At 41.4% G+C, this 15,876-nt stretch overlaps 1 protein-coding gene across 20 annotated transcripts in view; it reads right to left on the bottom strand.

Moving 5' to 3' along the window:
- The window catches only part of ZFHX3 (zinc finger homeobox 3), a 525,132-nt gene that overhangs the window by 403,230 nt on the left and 106,026 nt on the right, over positions 1–15,876 (bottom strand). For 16 of the 20 annotated variants that reach the window (XR_007410986.1, XM_049110732.1, XM_049110739.1 and 13 more), the window contains one exon: positions 4,991–5,082. The gene's annotated coding sequence lies outside the window, so the exon portion shown is untranslated. Of the gene's footprint in view, positions 1–4,990; positions 5,083–15,294; positions 15,393–15,876 lie in introns of all 20 variants that reach the window. The other 4 variants (XM_049110736.1, XM_049110741.1, XM_049110738.1 and 1 more) reach the window with 1 other exon arrangement.

The following is a 15,876-nucleotide window of genomic DNA, read 5'->3' on the forward strand; positions in this document are numbered from 1 at the left end:
TAACCATGTGTGTTATCTCATATGTGGGGGAACAGATTTCTGTGTCAATAGGACTTTCTTTCCTTCTTCAGCTCTGCTTACAGTTGTCCAGTACTGGAAGCTGTTACATTAAACTATGGAAAGCTAAAAGTTAAAAAAAAAATCCATTCTTACTGGGAAAAATGTAGATTCTTGGTTTCAGGATCCTCTGGGACCCATCATGGGTTATCTAAAGTACCAAAAATTATTAGCCTGATGTCTTAGTGGAAGTACTCAGGATATTAATTCACCAGTTGTGTATAATTCCCAAGTTAGTCTCTTGTGCCAAACAGTGACTAATTAAGCTGTGGATAATGTCATGCTGCAAGCGTGATAAAACAATAATGATGATGGTAATAACAATAGCTAACACTGAGCGCCGTTAGGTGCCAAGCATGGTTCTAAGGCTGTTAACGTGCATTACTTTAGGTAGTCATCGTAATAATCCTATGGCACTACATAGTTATTAGCCTATTTTATAGATGAAGAAACTCAAGACTCAGAGGGAAATTATATGTACAAAGATTATAGGATTTGAACCCAGGCAAGTGGATCCCAGAGCTTTGCTCCTAGTCACTACATTATTTAAGAGTAGAACCCAACAGAATGCTTTACTCCTGTGTCCTTTCTAGGAAGCTGGTTGCTCCAGGTAAAAACATACAGAAATAGGTTAGGAATAAGACCACACACACACACACACACACACACATCTTTATTTCTTTGGAGATCAGTGAGGGGTGGGGCACAGAACTGGGAGAATTAGCCTGTTAGTAATCAGTTAATAATAAGCGCTAAAAGAAAGGCATTCAGAAAAAAATATGGCAGTTTAGTTGGGAGGAGATTATTTTTAGCTACCAGGCAGGAAGGAGTGGAATACACAATGTAAAGCCATCAAAGGTTTTTCAGCACAAAAGGAATATAATGAAAACTATGCTTTTAGGAAAATGAAACAGTGACTATTATGGCCTGGAAGGAGGAAGACTCAAGTGGAAAGGCCACTTTGGAGATGTCTACAGGAACCTGAAGGACAGGTAGTGAGGGCTGGAAGGAGGGCAGTGACCATGGGCATGTAGAGGCTGGGAGAGGCTCTGTGGAGGAAGGCCAGAGGGATGGATGTCAAGGGTTAAGATGACTACAAGAAACCAATCCGGGTGAGTGACAGAATGGGGTCTCACGAGGAGAAACAGGAAGGCTGGGAGGAGAAGAGCATGTGGGAGGGCATTTGAAGCTCTGGCAAGATGCTTCAGAATACTGTTGGGAAACAGGAGTTTGAGAGGGAAGCTAGAGGGGGGTCTAGAGCTTCTGCAGAACATGGAGAGTCAAAGTCATGGAAATAGCGAAGAATGTAGAGTCAGATATAGAGTGATAGAGACAGAGTCCTGGGGGTGGGGGACATTTACATTTAGAGGCAATTAGGAGTCAGAAAGGATGAAGTCAGACAGAGGAAGAGAGATGAGAGCAACATGGCCTAGAAGCCAAAGGCAGAGAACATCTGGAGAGGAAGGAGGTGAGAGATAAGGTGAAAGGTCATGGAAGGCACAGTACAAGATGAAGTGTTGGGGGAGAAGGGCCTTTCTTCCTCCAACACTTAAAGAAAGGAGAAAAGGATGAAGAAATCTATAGATGTGGAGATGGTGAGAGGAGCACTTAGGGAGTGCATGGGGGTAGGCCATCCAGCAAACAGCCACAGTGTGGGCCGCATGTGTACTCCATCCAAGTGCAGCAGGGTTGCAATCAACACAGTGAGAAGTGTGACATAGAGTCAACAGGAGGAGGACGGTGAAAGATACTGGGGGGAATGAGGGCTACCTGATGTTGGATGACACATATGGTGGATCAACTGGCTCACTGTATGACTTTTTAAAAACTATGTGTGGGCAGGAGGCAGATACATAGAAGCAGCAGATGGTGGAGTTCACTCTGGTTTGGGAGTTAGAGTATGTGTCCAACTGAGGGACAAGGGGTCAAGGTCACTAAGGACTGGATAGAACAGCCAGAGGACTGAGAGAAAAACATTGCCTGGTATGATGGCCTTGGAGGCTCAGCTCTCCCTTTAAGGTAACCTGCTCTGGAAGCATAGCTGACCGACAGTCTCCTGAAGTGTTTGCACCTTTGGATTTACCCAATATGTGTCCCAGGCTGCTTCCGGGCTGCTCCAGTGAGGACTAACCTTATTGGAGGTACCCCCTTCCCCCATGTGGGACTCCTCTCAGAGTTAAGCTTGCTCAGGGACTCCTCATCGGCTTGGGTGAATTTTTCCTCTGACCTTTCTCTGCAGTCTGAGGCTCTTCCTCCCCAATCCCTCCTCCCTCTCTCCTTTTACAGGTATTAGAACTGCCTGGCAGTTTGAAGATTCTTCCTGCCTGACTCCCTCTCACTTTATGCTTCCCAGGCATTTTTCCCAATAAATCTCTCACATGTCTAAATCTATTTTAGCTTCTGCTTTTTTGGAAGTCCTGAATGGACATACTTGGGCTGCTATTATTAGTGGAAGGCCTAGTGAATGGAAGATATAGGCAAAGAGGTAGCTACAAAGACGTGTAGATGATGTTCAGACTCACAGGAGGATGCAAAAATAGTATAGAGATTTCCCCCAAACCCTTCACCCTGCTTTCTCCAGTGGTAACATCTTATATAATTAAAACCAAGAAATTGATATTGATATAATATTGTTAACAAGTTCATATGATTTGGGGTAATCTGTTTCTCATTATGTTTCTGTCCACATCATAGATATATTGATTTCATCTCCAATGCAAAAGGCCACTTAAGTGACAGTTCCCTTCCAAGTCAACCAGGTCTATAACCACAAGGTTTGTAAATGCATAAATAAAGCCATTAGGTGGAGGGACAAATAGGAAATGACATATATCCACTGAAGAGAGAGCCCCCCGCCATCCATCCATCCATCCATCCATCCACATTTGCTAAGCTTTTCCTTAGTATCAGGAACTATATGATGCCTCCACTGTATCAAGATACTGCTAACAAAATGGTAGCAGCAGCTACCCTTCCTCTGTTTGGATTAGGATGCAGTGAGGAACCCAGATATATAGTTGTTTTCTGGGCAAAGGATATCCAGATCTGTCCTGTGATCATTTTCACGTAGGCAGTAATTCAACTGATAGCAACCGTATGCTCAACAACCAGGATCATGCCTTTTTATGAGTCATTGTAAAGCACCAAGTGCATTGACATATACTTCATAAATGCTAAATAATAACAAGTCAGTGAACCTAGAAATATTGGATTCAGTATTTGAGACATTAAATCCAAGTTATGCTGTTCTAGAAGCAAAGCAAACAAATAAATCAATCCCAAATCAAATAAAGCCCACATCCATCCCCAGCCAGCAGTGGGTGTCATCTGGAACGCTCTTTATGGGCAAGTGGTTCTCTCATGAAGGGGCACTTGTTAGTTCCTTACCTGACATATCACATCCAATGTCTTGCGTGATTTGGGAGAAGAGTTTTATGCCTGACCCACAGCAGACAGCAGCAGCACTATGTTCTTAAAGCTCCACTTCCCTTTATTTGATGCCAGAAAATAGTATCTGGTAAAGCTCTGGAGAAGAACAACAGTCACCCCACTGAGCAAGTATACTAGTCCTCATAGGAAGTCTCTGCAGGCAGTACTGGGAGACCTTGTTTTATTTCAAAGCCAGGCTTTAGCTTTCCTTTAAGATATAAGTCTCTTCAGGGCTGCCTATGACTCCTTGAGGGTTTAGGCACACAACCTAGAAAGCCTGAAATGCCAAGGATGCTGTACTGGCCACTGAACCAGATTATAGCGCAGTCGAATGCTTTTCTGACTCTCAGTCCAGAGCTCTGAGCATGGTCTGGTGCTGTCTGATTTGGGATCTCAGGGCACAGCCCCTTCTCTCTAGAAGTCTGCCATCTTGGTTCCACACAAACATGATTAATCTTTGTCCACATCCCCTTAGTTATTTCATAGTGATGACATCCTTGGGAGCAAAGCCCAACCCTCCATAGCAAAAGACTGATGGCAAAGCCATTGTAAGATGAGGAGGCAATAACTCCAGACATCTCTGGGAGTGACACACACAAACAGGATCACATTTTGAATAGAGTCTAGAAGAGATGCCATCCTTTAATGGTAATTTCCAAAAGGATTTTACTCTCATTCAACTGCAGCCAAGGGGAGGAGATCCAAGGAGCCCATGTAAGACACCTAGATCTGGCCAAAGTAGTGTTGAGGAGAGGACTGAGCCAAAGGGGAAAGTACAGAGCCAAGAAACAAAAGGTAAAACAGCCATCAATGCCGACCTTGTTAATTCTTCTATGAATACAAGTGATTCCAGCCAGTTGCTGCCTGGCCCAGACCTAGCTCATCACATCCCACAGAACTAAATGACATGTAAACAGAAGGACGCTTAAGTGGTTAAGACAGTGGTTCTCAAATGTCACTGTGCATTCAGTTTATCTGAGGAGTCTTTCAAAAAGGCAGATTTCTGCTATTTAGCCTTCAGAGATTCTGACTTGGTAGGTATGGCATGGAACTCGAGAAATGCCCATGTTTAGCAAGCACTCCAGTGATAGAAGCAGATGTACTGCCCATTATATTTTGAAAGTCACTGCTTTAAATCATTGCCTTTCAATCTTCCTGAGGGTGTGACATTAAGAAGTTGAGAGAAATACTTTCTAAATAATCCAACCCAAACCTTTCATTTGGCAGATGAAGAAATTGAGGGCTTAGGTAACCTTCTCAAAGTCACTCAGCCAGTTAAAGGTGGAAAGTCAAGACTAGAAGCAAAATCTAGTTACTGTGCCTTTTGCATTTACTATACCGTATGGTTTGTGGAAACCAAACCACGAGTCCAGTTGGATACATACACACATAAGTAGAAATTAGAATATGGCTGAGTTGTTTTTAAAAGTTTTATACCCTTTGAGGTAATTGGTGAGATCTTCAGTATTGTCAAAGCAAACATTCAGAAAGAAATGGTACTTACCCTCTCTAAAATCCATAGTGAAGAAGATGATAGAAGGGATTCATAGTTGTCCTTTGAACAACCACAATGTCCAGGTTCCCCCAAATCAGTGCCTGAGATAAAACAAAGAGCAAACAATTGCAAGAAATTGTATTTATTCCTGATGCTGCATTAAAATAATAAGCACTCTTCATAAGCTATGCTAGAACCAAATCAGATTTAAATGTCAATTATACTCTTCATCTTTAGGTTAATTTCTCATTTTACTTTGTGTGGCCATGGCAAATTGAAGCTGAAGGGTTCTTCGTTTTAGCAAATTCCAGATGTGCCTTGACAAGGGCCGCTGGAAGGTTAGTTCATAGTTAGACCCCTCTTCATAGTTCATAGAAGACCCCTCTGACCAGGCTCTGAGAACTTCTCATTCACTTGTTCTTCTCTTTATATATTAAACTGAAAACTGAGTAGACTTCTCATTTTAAATGAATGGACAATCAGAGAAGTTATGCCAAGGATAGTGATTAGATCTTCACAATTTAAGAGGCTGCACTATTCACTGACTTGTTCATTCATTCATTCATTCATTCATTCAATATTTATGAAGATTTTTATTATGCCAGGCAGTTGTTCTGCTCTGTAGTGTATTTTACCCATTCGGAAGCTGATTGGTTAGAATGAGGGTGAATACCCATCACCAGTTATGTAAGTCATTTAATAGAAAGTCTGTGTTCTTATAGCATCATGTGTTGTAGCGGCAACTGGGAATCAAGAGGTCCAGTTCAAATTCTGGACCACTTTGAAAGAGCAGAATTTCTGAATCCTGACACTACTGAGATGTGGAGCCAAATAATTCTTTGCTGTGAGGAGAACTATCCTGCGCATCACAAGATGTTTAGCATCGTCTCTGGCCTCTACTTATTAGAATGCCATGAGTGATTCCTAGTTGTGGCAATCAGACATGTGTCTAGACATTGCCACGGCCAAATGTCCCCTGTGGGGGAGGCAAAATTGTCCCTTGTTGAGAATTACTGGATATAGTAATACCTACTAGTTTTGAGCACTTATTAGCGTGTCGTGGTAGAGCTTTATATACATCACATTCAGTCTTGAAACCAGCATTTCAAAGTAAGCAATACTACACACATTTTATACAGGGTGAAATTGAAGTCCACAGATGCCAGGAAAACACCCTATGTATACAATTGGTAAGTGTTGGAGATTTGAACCCAGGATTTTTGACATGAAGGCACATGTTCACTGTTCCCCACTTTTTTCTTTTGCTATATTTTAAACATTATAAAAAGCAAAGAGAATAATCTAAGAATACCTACGTACTTAGTACTCTGAATTTAACAAATGTTAATATTTTTGTCATATTTACTTTGTATCTTTTTTTTTTTGGCAATAAAGTGCTACAGATACAGATGAGTCTCCCCCTTTCATTCTGTTCCTCTCACTTCCTTACCTAAATAACCATTCTATTGAAGCTGGTACTATAAATTCCCTGGGAAAGATTTTATACACCTTCCATGTGTATGTATGTTCACAAACCATATATAGCACTCCAGAATGCATAGAAAGGGGACACTTGCTTCTGCAATTTGCTTTCTTTACTCAACCTTATATTTAGAGTTTTCTTCTATGCTGAAACTATTTCACTAATACTTTTATTTTAATTACAGTATTGTATGGAACAGGCCACAATATGTTCAACCATTCCCCTCTTGGTGGGCATTTAGTTTGTCTCCCATTTTTACTATCCTCAGTTGCATGGCTGGGAATACAGCTGCATGTGTGTAAGAGTTTCTCTAGGACACACATCTCAAAATGGGATCGCTGGGTTGCAGGCTGTGCACATCTTCAACTGTATTAAATATTGCCAAATCACTCCACACAATGATTGCACTAAATTACACTCCCTCCAACAGACTGTAAGAGTTTTCATTTCTTTACATCCCTGCCAATGCTCAGTATTTTCAAACTTTATGTTTGCCAGCCTGATTAGGGCGAAATAGCATATAATTATTATTTCAAAACCTTGTGTTCTTAACTACTCCTCTTACTGTCTACACTGCTGGAAGCTTCAGTTATGTAAAATGGAGAAAATACCTTTGCGTATTCGTATGAGTAGTAATAAATTCTTCTGGCGTAGTGCGTGAGTATATTTTGTAAATATCAAGTGCCACTTTCCTGCATGGCTGGTGGGGGGAGAGAGTCTTTGCAGCTTCTATAGCAGGCAGTTTGACAAAATCTATCAAAATTTCAAATGCACATGTATTTCTTTTAACTTAAAGAATCTCACAATTACAGAAAACTCACAAATATAGTGAAAAGAATTCTTAGTGTGACCCATATTGCCAAAACGTTAGTGTTTTATAATATTTGCATTATAATTCTCAATTTCTCCTTCTCTTCCCTCCTCCTTCTCTCTTTCATTTGTACGTATCTGTATCTATAAGCATCATAAATGTACACACACATATATTATCTTTCCAAAATGATTTTACCTCTGAAAATTTTCTACAAAGACATTGCATTATTAACCATTGAAAAGTTATAAAAAACTAAGAAATTAGCATCAACAAAATACTATTATATAACCCACATATCTTATTCAAATTTAATCCACTCCCCAGTAAATGTCCTTCATAAAAGAAAGTATTTTCTTCCTCTTCCAAGATCCAATCCAGAGTCATGTGTTATACTTAGTTGTCCTGTCTCTTTAGTCCCATTTAACAGGGACGAATTTTTCAGTCTTTTTTTGTCTTGCTGGAGGTTTTGAAGAGTATTGTTTAGTTATTTTGTAGAATATCCCTTACTTTTGGCTTGTCTGATGTTTCCTATAATTAGATGGAAAGTATGCATTTTTGGAAGTCATGTTGTGTTCTCAGGCAGTACACACTTGATGTCACTTTGTCCCACTACTGGCCATGTTATTTTGATCACTTGGTTATGGTGGCATCTGCCAAGTTACTGCTTTTTCCTTTGTAAGTTAGTATTTTGGGGAGATATTTTGTGACTATGGTGATATTCTATTTATATCAGGTCAGACTCAGATTGGGTTACTGTCCTTAGTTATCATGACCAAATTGCTTCACGCCTGGTCAGTGAACACTCATTCAAGCTGACTTCTGTGTCCTTTTGATATACCCTCCATTATTCTTTAGCACTTCCTTACTTTCTGGCACTGTTAAGATGCCCCAGGTTCATCTCATGCCTGCCCAGCTCCTGTTCTGGAACTGACCATTTTCTAAGGAGCCTTGGTTTTTTTGAGGGGAGAATGGTATTTAGAAACCAAGATACAAGTGCTAGGTGTGTTCTTTATAATGGGTGACCTAACTTTTAACTTAGTGGTTTCTCCTTCAGAAGTTTCTGCAACAGATATACCTATACATTTAAACAAGATTTATGTAGAAATAATTAATTGCAGCATTATATAGAATAGCAAAGGGCTAGATACAACCTGAAGGTTCATCAAGAGGGTTAAATAATTTAGGTCCATGTAATTGAATACTATGCATCCATAAAAGATTGAGAAATTATTTCCAAAGTAGACTGTTACATTAAAAAAATCAATTTATAGAACTATGTATCCAGTTTGTTACTGGTAAACTATGTACCAGTTTGTGCTAAAAGGGGAAAACATATACACATATATATGTGTATATGCTTGCTGATAAATGCATAAAATAGCACTGGAAAAGCTTACAAAACCCCAAAAATATTGACTACGGGTAGAAGATTTGGGCCATTTGGGTACAACAGAGGGAAGAAAGCTTTCATCATAAACTTTCTTGTACCATTTAAATTTGGAATCATATGAAGCCTTAAAAAATACTATAAAACAGGGCAGCCTGGGTGGTTTTAGCACCACCTTTGGCCCAGAGCGTGATCCTGGAAACCCAGGATGGAGTCCCACATCGGGCTCCCTCCATGGAGCCTGCTTCTCCCTCTGCCTGTGTCTCTGCCACTCTCTCTGTGTCTCTCATTTATTCATTAAATAAAATATTTAAAAAATACTATAAAACATAAAATGAAGTATTATTTTAATATAAAGTATTACGAACTCAAATATCAAAAGAGGAAATCTGTTTTCTGGGACAACAGGTGAGCTAAAAGCATAACTACAATTGGATAAGTATCTCTTAGTATAAATATAAACAGTCTTATGATACTTTTATGATTTAACTTCTCCATCTGTTATATGGTTATAATATCATCAACCCAGAAGCCAGAGGAAAGGAAATTGAAGCAAGAGTGAAGACACAAAGTGTCAAGCTAATATGACTGCCAGTCATGACACATTCTCATATATATGTGAATTTGAGAACTATCTGTTGAATGAAAAAATGGGCAGAAGGATGGATAAAGTTATAAGAGAAGGAAGTTGAGAGGAAAATTATGTTTTATACTTGAGTTTCAGGAAAAGAACCTTTAAAAGCACAGGAGCACATTAAGGAGCAGTCCTTAAGTAGATCATCTTTAATGCATTGTTGTTATTCAATGCTTCAGGTAAGAATGGTGATGCTTTAGGCAGGCCACACAACCTAGCAGTTAAGACCACAGGTTTCGGAGTCAGGGAACTGTGTTCATATTCTGGTTCTGCCACTCTAGCTCTGTGACAGGGCAAGTTATTTAACCGGTTTGTGCCTCAGTTTCCTATCCTGTAAAGTGGGGCTCCTAGGATAGCTGTGAGGATTACAGGTCATGAGTTATTACCTGTGAAGCACTTAAAACCATGCTGACACATGGTAATCACTTGATAGATATAAGCTATAATTTGTTTTTATCTTAATTTTATTATGGTAAGAACATTTCATATGTGATCCATGCTCAACAAAATTTTAAGTGTACAATAAATACAGTATTGTTAACTATAGCTACAACCTTGTATGTACAATGGATCTCCAGAACTTATTCATCTTGTATGAGTGAAACTTTACACCTACTGATTTGTAAGTCCCCATAGCAACTAACCATTACATTCTCTGCTACCATGAATTTAACTATTTCAGACACCTCATGTAAGTGGAATCATGCAGTATTTATCCTTTTGTGACTGGCTTATTTCACTTAGCATCATGACTTCTACATTTATCCATGTTGCTGCATTTGAAATTATTGCAGAATTTCTTTTTAAGGCTGAATAATGCTCCATTGTGTGTAGAAACCACATTTTCTTTATCTATTCATCCATAAAAGTACATTTAGGTTGTTTCTACATCTTGACTATTGTGATTAGTGTTGCAATGAATATGGGAGTGCTAATATATTTTTAGGATCCTGATTTCAATTCTTTTCAACAAATATCCAGAAGTAGGATTGCTAGATCATATGGAAGTCTATTTTTTTTAAAATTTTTATTTATTTATGATAGATACAGAGAGAGAGAGAGACAGAGACATAGGCAGAGGGAGAAGCAGGCTCCATGCACCGGGAACCTGACGTGGGATTCGATCCCGGGTCTCCAGGATCGCGCCCTGGGCCAAAGGCAGACGCTAAACCGTTGCGCCACCCAGGGATCCTGGAAGTCTATTTTTAATTTTTTTGAGAAACATCACTCTTTTCTTTCTTTCTCTCTCTCTTTTTTTTTTAAGATTTTATTTTTAAGTAATCTCTGTCCCCAGTGTGGGACTTGAAGTCATAACCCTGAGATCGAGAGTCACATGCTCTACTGCCTGAGCCAGCCAGGCACCCACCCCTCTACTGTTTTCCACAGGGGCTGTAACATATTACCTTCCTATCAACAATGTACAAATTTTCCAATTTCTCTACATCTTCCCCAATACTTGTTAAGTTTTAATTCTTATCATCATGAAATTTTAGAGCTAGAAGGGCCCTCAAAGATAATCTAATTCATGTCTCTTATTTTCCAGGTGATGAAGAGATAAAGATGGGACTCAAGGAGAAAAAGTGGTGGTCCAACATGGCATAGTCAACGAAAGTAGATACAACCCTAGAACATCAGTGGTGGGATTGCCAGCTGTGTTACACTGTAAATGACTACACACCTTGTAGCTCCTCCCATCAAGGGGATAAATCTATTTCCCCACTCTTCAAATATAGCAGAATTGAGGTTGTGTGAGATCTGAGCCTCCGCCTCAAAGGGTCTTGCAGCTTCTGCTCTCACTCTCTTGGACACTGCTGCTCTAGGATAAGGCTTAGGTTAGCCTGTGGGAGGATGAGAGACCGCATAGAGTGCAGACAAGAAGTCCCAGTGGAGGTCCTCTTAGACCAACAACCAGCTGGCCAAGTGCCAGACACGTGAGTGAAATGCCCCCTCCCTAGATCATCCAACTCCAGCCAAGCCACCAGCAGACCACAAAAATCAATCGAGTTGGTCCAGACCAGCAGAGCTACCCTAGCTGTCCAGCCAGCCCAGCCATCCCACGGAACTTGAGCTGAACAACAGCAAGAGGGATTGGCACAGGACCCAGGAAACTGCTGGCTGGAGAGCCCTCCTATCCCACCTCTTCTTTCACAGACTCTAGACTGGAATGCAAATATGTTGTTAGATTATTCCTGTAGGAATAAAAGGGAGGGGGCTTCATGGGCACTGCCTGGGAGGTGCTGTGCAAACAGAGGAGAACATCCTATGAAAATGAAAGCCAGGGAATGATTTCCTTGAGTCATATGATCCCAAATTTTCATTTATCATCTCCCTTTCCTCCCTCATTTCCCTTTTACTTGGCTTTCATTAACAACACCCACTCCCACCCCTGTTCTTTCAAGGTGCTCATTTCCATTTCTAGAAATCAATTAAGGGTTTCCGGTTCCCATTAAATTTCATACCTGTAGCCTACACCCACTCCCCATCCCTCTGAGTTCAGGCTTTTTTTTTTTTTTTTTTTTTTCATTTTTCCCTTTTAAGACTTTCTTTCTAACTGCTCTCATACAGTTGTAAAGATACTAGGCTCCTGATTAAAGTCCCAAGATTCTTCTCATCACAGTCTTAGGAAGTTCTGGCTCCTCCATTACCAGGAGGCCAGGTGCACAAGGCAAAGGAAAAACGGGCTCAGGAGACAAGAGTGGAGTCAGCTGGGGACCCAGAAATCATGAGGGGAGGAGAGGCCCAGCAGAGAGTGGGCTGGGGTCACAATGGAGGCTGTTCCTTCTCACTGGAGTCATTCCCTGGCTTCTCACTTGGTGCTGGACACAGCGTTCAGAACTCCATCATTCTTGAATTGCACATTGGTTTTGTGTGAATGGCAAGTTTCTTCACAGGACTCTTGGACTGAACTGAGATGCTTTGATCACTCAGGTTGGAGGAAAGTGGTTTTGACCACTCCCATCAGCCTGTGGGGTATTTGGTACTTTTGAAAGGTGCTTCAAAGGAGGAACGAGGAAATCTCTGTGTTGTCACCCTGGAAACTCTGGTTCATGACCTTATCGGCCCTTTTGGAATTTCCCTGGTTGGTTTTCTGTCCCACATGGAGATCTTCCACTTTAAATGGAAGTTTCTGGGCATTTGTATAAAAATGGTTGCAGTGATCTGACAAGAGACATCAGAAAGTGGTTCAGCTTCTAGTCCTCATGGGAGTTGAGGTCTGCTGGCCAAAGCACAAATGTCCCCAAAGGGAAAAACAAGATTTCCCAAGGACAGTAATATAAATGTAAACAGCCTCCGGGTGTGGGCGTCACATGAGCTACTTTATCTTCAGCAGGAATTTCCCAAACCTGACCACTCTCTCAACTGCTAATGGAGAATGGAGGAAACGTGGCAGTTGGGGCAGTCAGTTTGGAGAACAAACCTCCTACTCTTTACTGTGAGGGGACTCAAGTTTTTCAAGAGAACTGGCTGCTCTTCAATTTATCAAAAACGTGACAGGGCAGTGATTACAAATGCAAATGTAACCTTTAGGTGCCACAAGCAAAACAATACTCACAGCAAAGCTTGTTTGCCTGTTGCCAGCAGCACCCAGTAGGCAGCTCAAGCTGGATTCCTTTCTGGGTGCCAGTGTTTCTATAAGCCTAGCATTACAAATTCTGCTGTTTGTTGGGGTTGGGGGCATGAACTACTACACACTTTCAAGAATGACTATTCAGCTCCCTTTTATTTTTTTAAATTATTTTATTTTATTTATTTATGATAGGCACACAGTGAGAGAGAGAGAGGCAGAGACACAGGCAGAGGGAGAAGCAGGCTCCATGCACCGGGAGCCCGAAGTGGGATTCGATTCCGGGTCTCCAGGATCGCGCCCTGGGCCAAAGGCAGGCGCTAAACCGCTGTGCCACCCAGGGATCCCTCAGCTTCCTTTTAAAAAAAGATTTATTTATTTTTGAGAGAGAGACAGATACACAGACAGAAAGAGAGAGAGAGAGAGAGAAAGAGAGAAAGAGCAGGGGGAGGGGAAGAGGAAGAGAATCTCAAGCAGAGTCCCATGTGGGGCTCTATCTCGTGATCCTGAGATCCTGAACTGAGCCGAAATCAAGAGTCAGACGCTTAAACTACTGAGCCACCCAGGTGCCCCTATATAGTTCCCTTTTTGAAGCAAACTTAAATACAAGATAATATCTACACTTTCCCCATTGCAATTCAAGAAATACCTGAAAAGCTATGAGGTGCTAGCCACCATGAGAGGTGTTGTTATTACCTAGAATTTTCACAAGGCTTTTGTGAAGGAGAAATATTCATCATTGTGTCCCCATTTTACAGATGCAAAGACAGACTCTAAGCGCATAAGGGATTTGGCCATGACTGCTTGGTTTTTGAGACCCAGAAAAGAGATGTGAACTCAGGTATCCTAAGCCTAATGCCAGTACACCTCCAGGATAGCCCTGCAGTTGAGTGCTTGGTAATGAAAAAGCAAAAACATGATTTGTGGCTTGGTCACATTTTTGTGGGAGTGTGGTGTAGTTGAGTGGGGGAAAAAACTATCTAAGGCAGAGGAACTTGACTGGGAATCGAGCAAGGCAAGAAGAAGTGAGCTCTGATCCATTTTAAATTGCATCAAGCAAGCACTTTAATTAACCATCTTTCCCTTCGGTTTCTTGTGGAATACCCATTGCTTCTATCTGCAGTTGGGGAATGTCCACTGCAGTCCAGGGGTCCAGGGTCTTGGGGGGTTATCTGGTTTAATCAGGAGACACATGGCTTCAACATGATCACCCCAAACTGTGATGGGCAGCCAGGCTTCAATGCTGAGGTTTGGGAGAAGTAGAATTTGGGCATACAAAGTAGTCCCTGGTGATTACTAACCAGGCTCAGATCTGTATTTATCTTGTTAAATAATAAACATTCAGCCAAGTAAATTTTAAAGATCTAATTAGCTTTATGAAATGATTCCAGAATGGGGCAGCATCCCATCTGCAACCCCGATCTAGAGGGGGCTCTGACGTGAAGCCCATGGGAGGTACTAAATCAAAGGGTTTTATAGAAGGAAGGTGGGTCTAGAAAGTTATTGGCAGAAGGAAAGGATTACTTTAGGTGGCTTTCCCTTAGGGGGAAAAGCAAAGCATCTTGTCATGCAGATGGTCTCAGTGTTTTTGCTGGGATGGGGATGGGGGGTAGGTATGGATGGAGAGAATCCAAGTGGCAGGCTCATTGGCCTGACCGAGAAAGTTCTGATTGGTTAAGACTACATTTCTGGGGTAGGCTGAAACTGCAATTAGATTATGTACAAAGCTCTGCTTTGGGAAATCTGAGTGATACCATATTGGGCCTATGGTGGTGATGGTTGTTGTTATTGTTGTTGTTGAACAACATAGAATCCCCTCCTTGAAAATAGGACAGTCACTAAAATATGGAGCTTCCTTATACAAAGGATGTTACAGGAAGCATTTTCCCTTTTGAGCCATGACAACCTGTCATGACGCCTTTGGTCCAGGCTTCTTTCTGCCTGAGAGAGGGCTCCATCAGCAGGCCTGGTCCAGCCTGTGGTAGCCTTGAGGGGCAGCTGGACTAGACTCTTAGGAGCAGACCCAGTTGACTCCAGAAGAATCTGAAAGACTCAGCACTGATTCCGTTTACCTTGAAGGTGAAAAGCTACCCTTCATTAAGTGAATTTTTCCCATTTTATTTTTCCCAGAGTTTTATTTTTAAATTATAGGAAAAGTGTTTAAGAACCATAAAGAAGAATATTTTACTTTTCAATTAATGAAGTCCCCTCATCACCACCTCTGGGAATATCTGCTGATAAAAATGGACAGTGATATTAACTCTATGATTGGCCTCCATGACTATATTTGGAAGATTTTAGAAGATCTGGTATGTCTATCTCCACATGTCTTTGGTGATTTGGAGGAAGACAAGAAAAAAAAATGAAGAAGTGGTATATGCACAGGCTTTTTTCCACAGTAAATGACACTGAATCTGTCATTTCTCTTACATTCGCATTTTTGAAGAAGTCTGGTAGATGAGTTAAACTTCGCCTACGATTGGCTTTGCTTGAGCACAATTGCTCCCTTCCAGAGGAAATTCCATATCCTGTGGAGTTTAGGGGGAGATGCTTTAGAATGTGCACATTATTTCCCTAACTCTACATGAATATAAAGAACAGCAGTGAACGCAAGTGTTGACTGTATCAGAGGGGAGGAAGGAGGGTGTGCGGTTGCCCAGTTACCCAACCAGAATCATGTTGGCTTCCAGCCTTGCCTCCCCACACCCTACCCACAGGAGACTGACATTTAGACAAACGTGTTCTCAGCCACCAGCGCAGCGCCCAATGCAGGGTATGGCTCTGAATGGCTTTGGCATCTGTTTTGTCTTGCCTCATGCCCACATACTGGGGCTGCTTGTTTTCATCCAATAGCAATTAGCACCGTGGTAAATGCCTTGTGCCCTGTGCTAATTCAGAAGAATAAGCATGTCACACTCTGCCAAGAATTACAGCTAATCACAGAGGGCTCCGGGCACACCTGCCCTTTCATTAGGCTTTTGTTTTAAAATGAGGGGTTGGTGCAACCCGAAA

Source organism: Canis lupus, chromosome 5, assembly GCF_003254725.2.
Source record: "Canis lupus dingo isolate Sandy chromosome 5, ASM325472v2, whole genome shotgun sequence".
Lineage (NCBI taxonomy): Eukaryota > Metazoa > Chordata > Mammalia > Carnivora > Canidae > Canis > Canis lupus.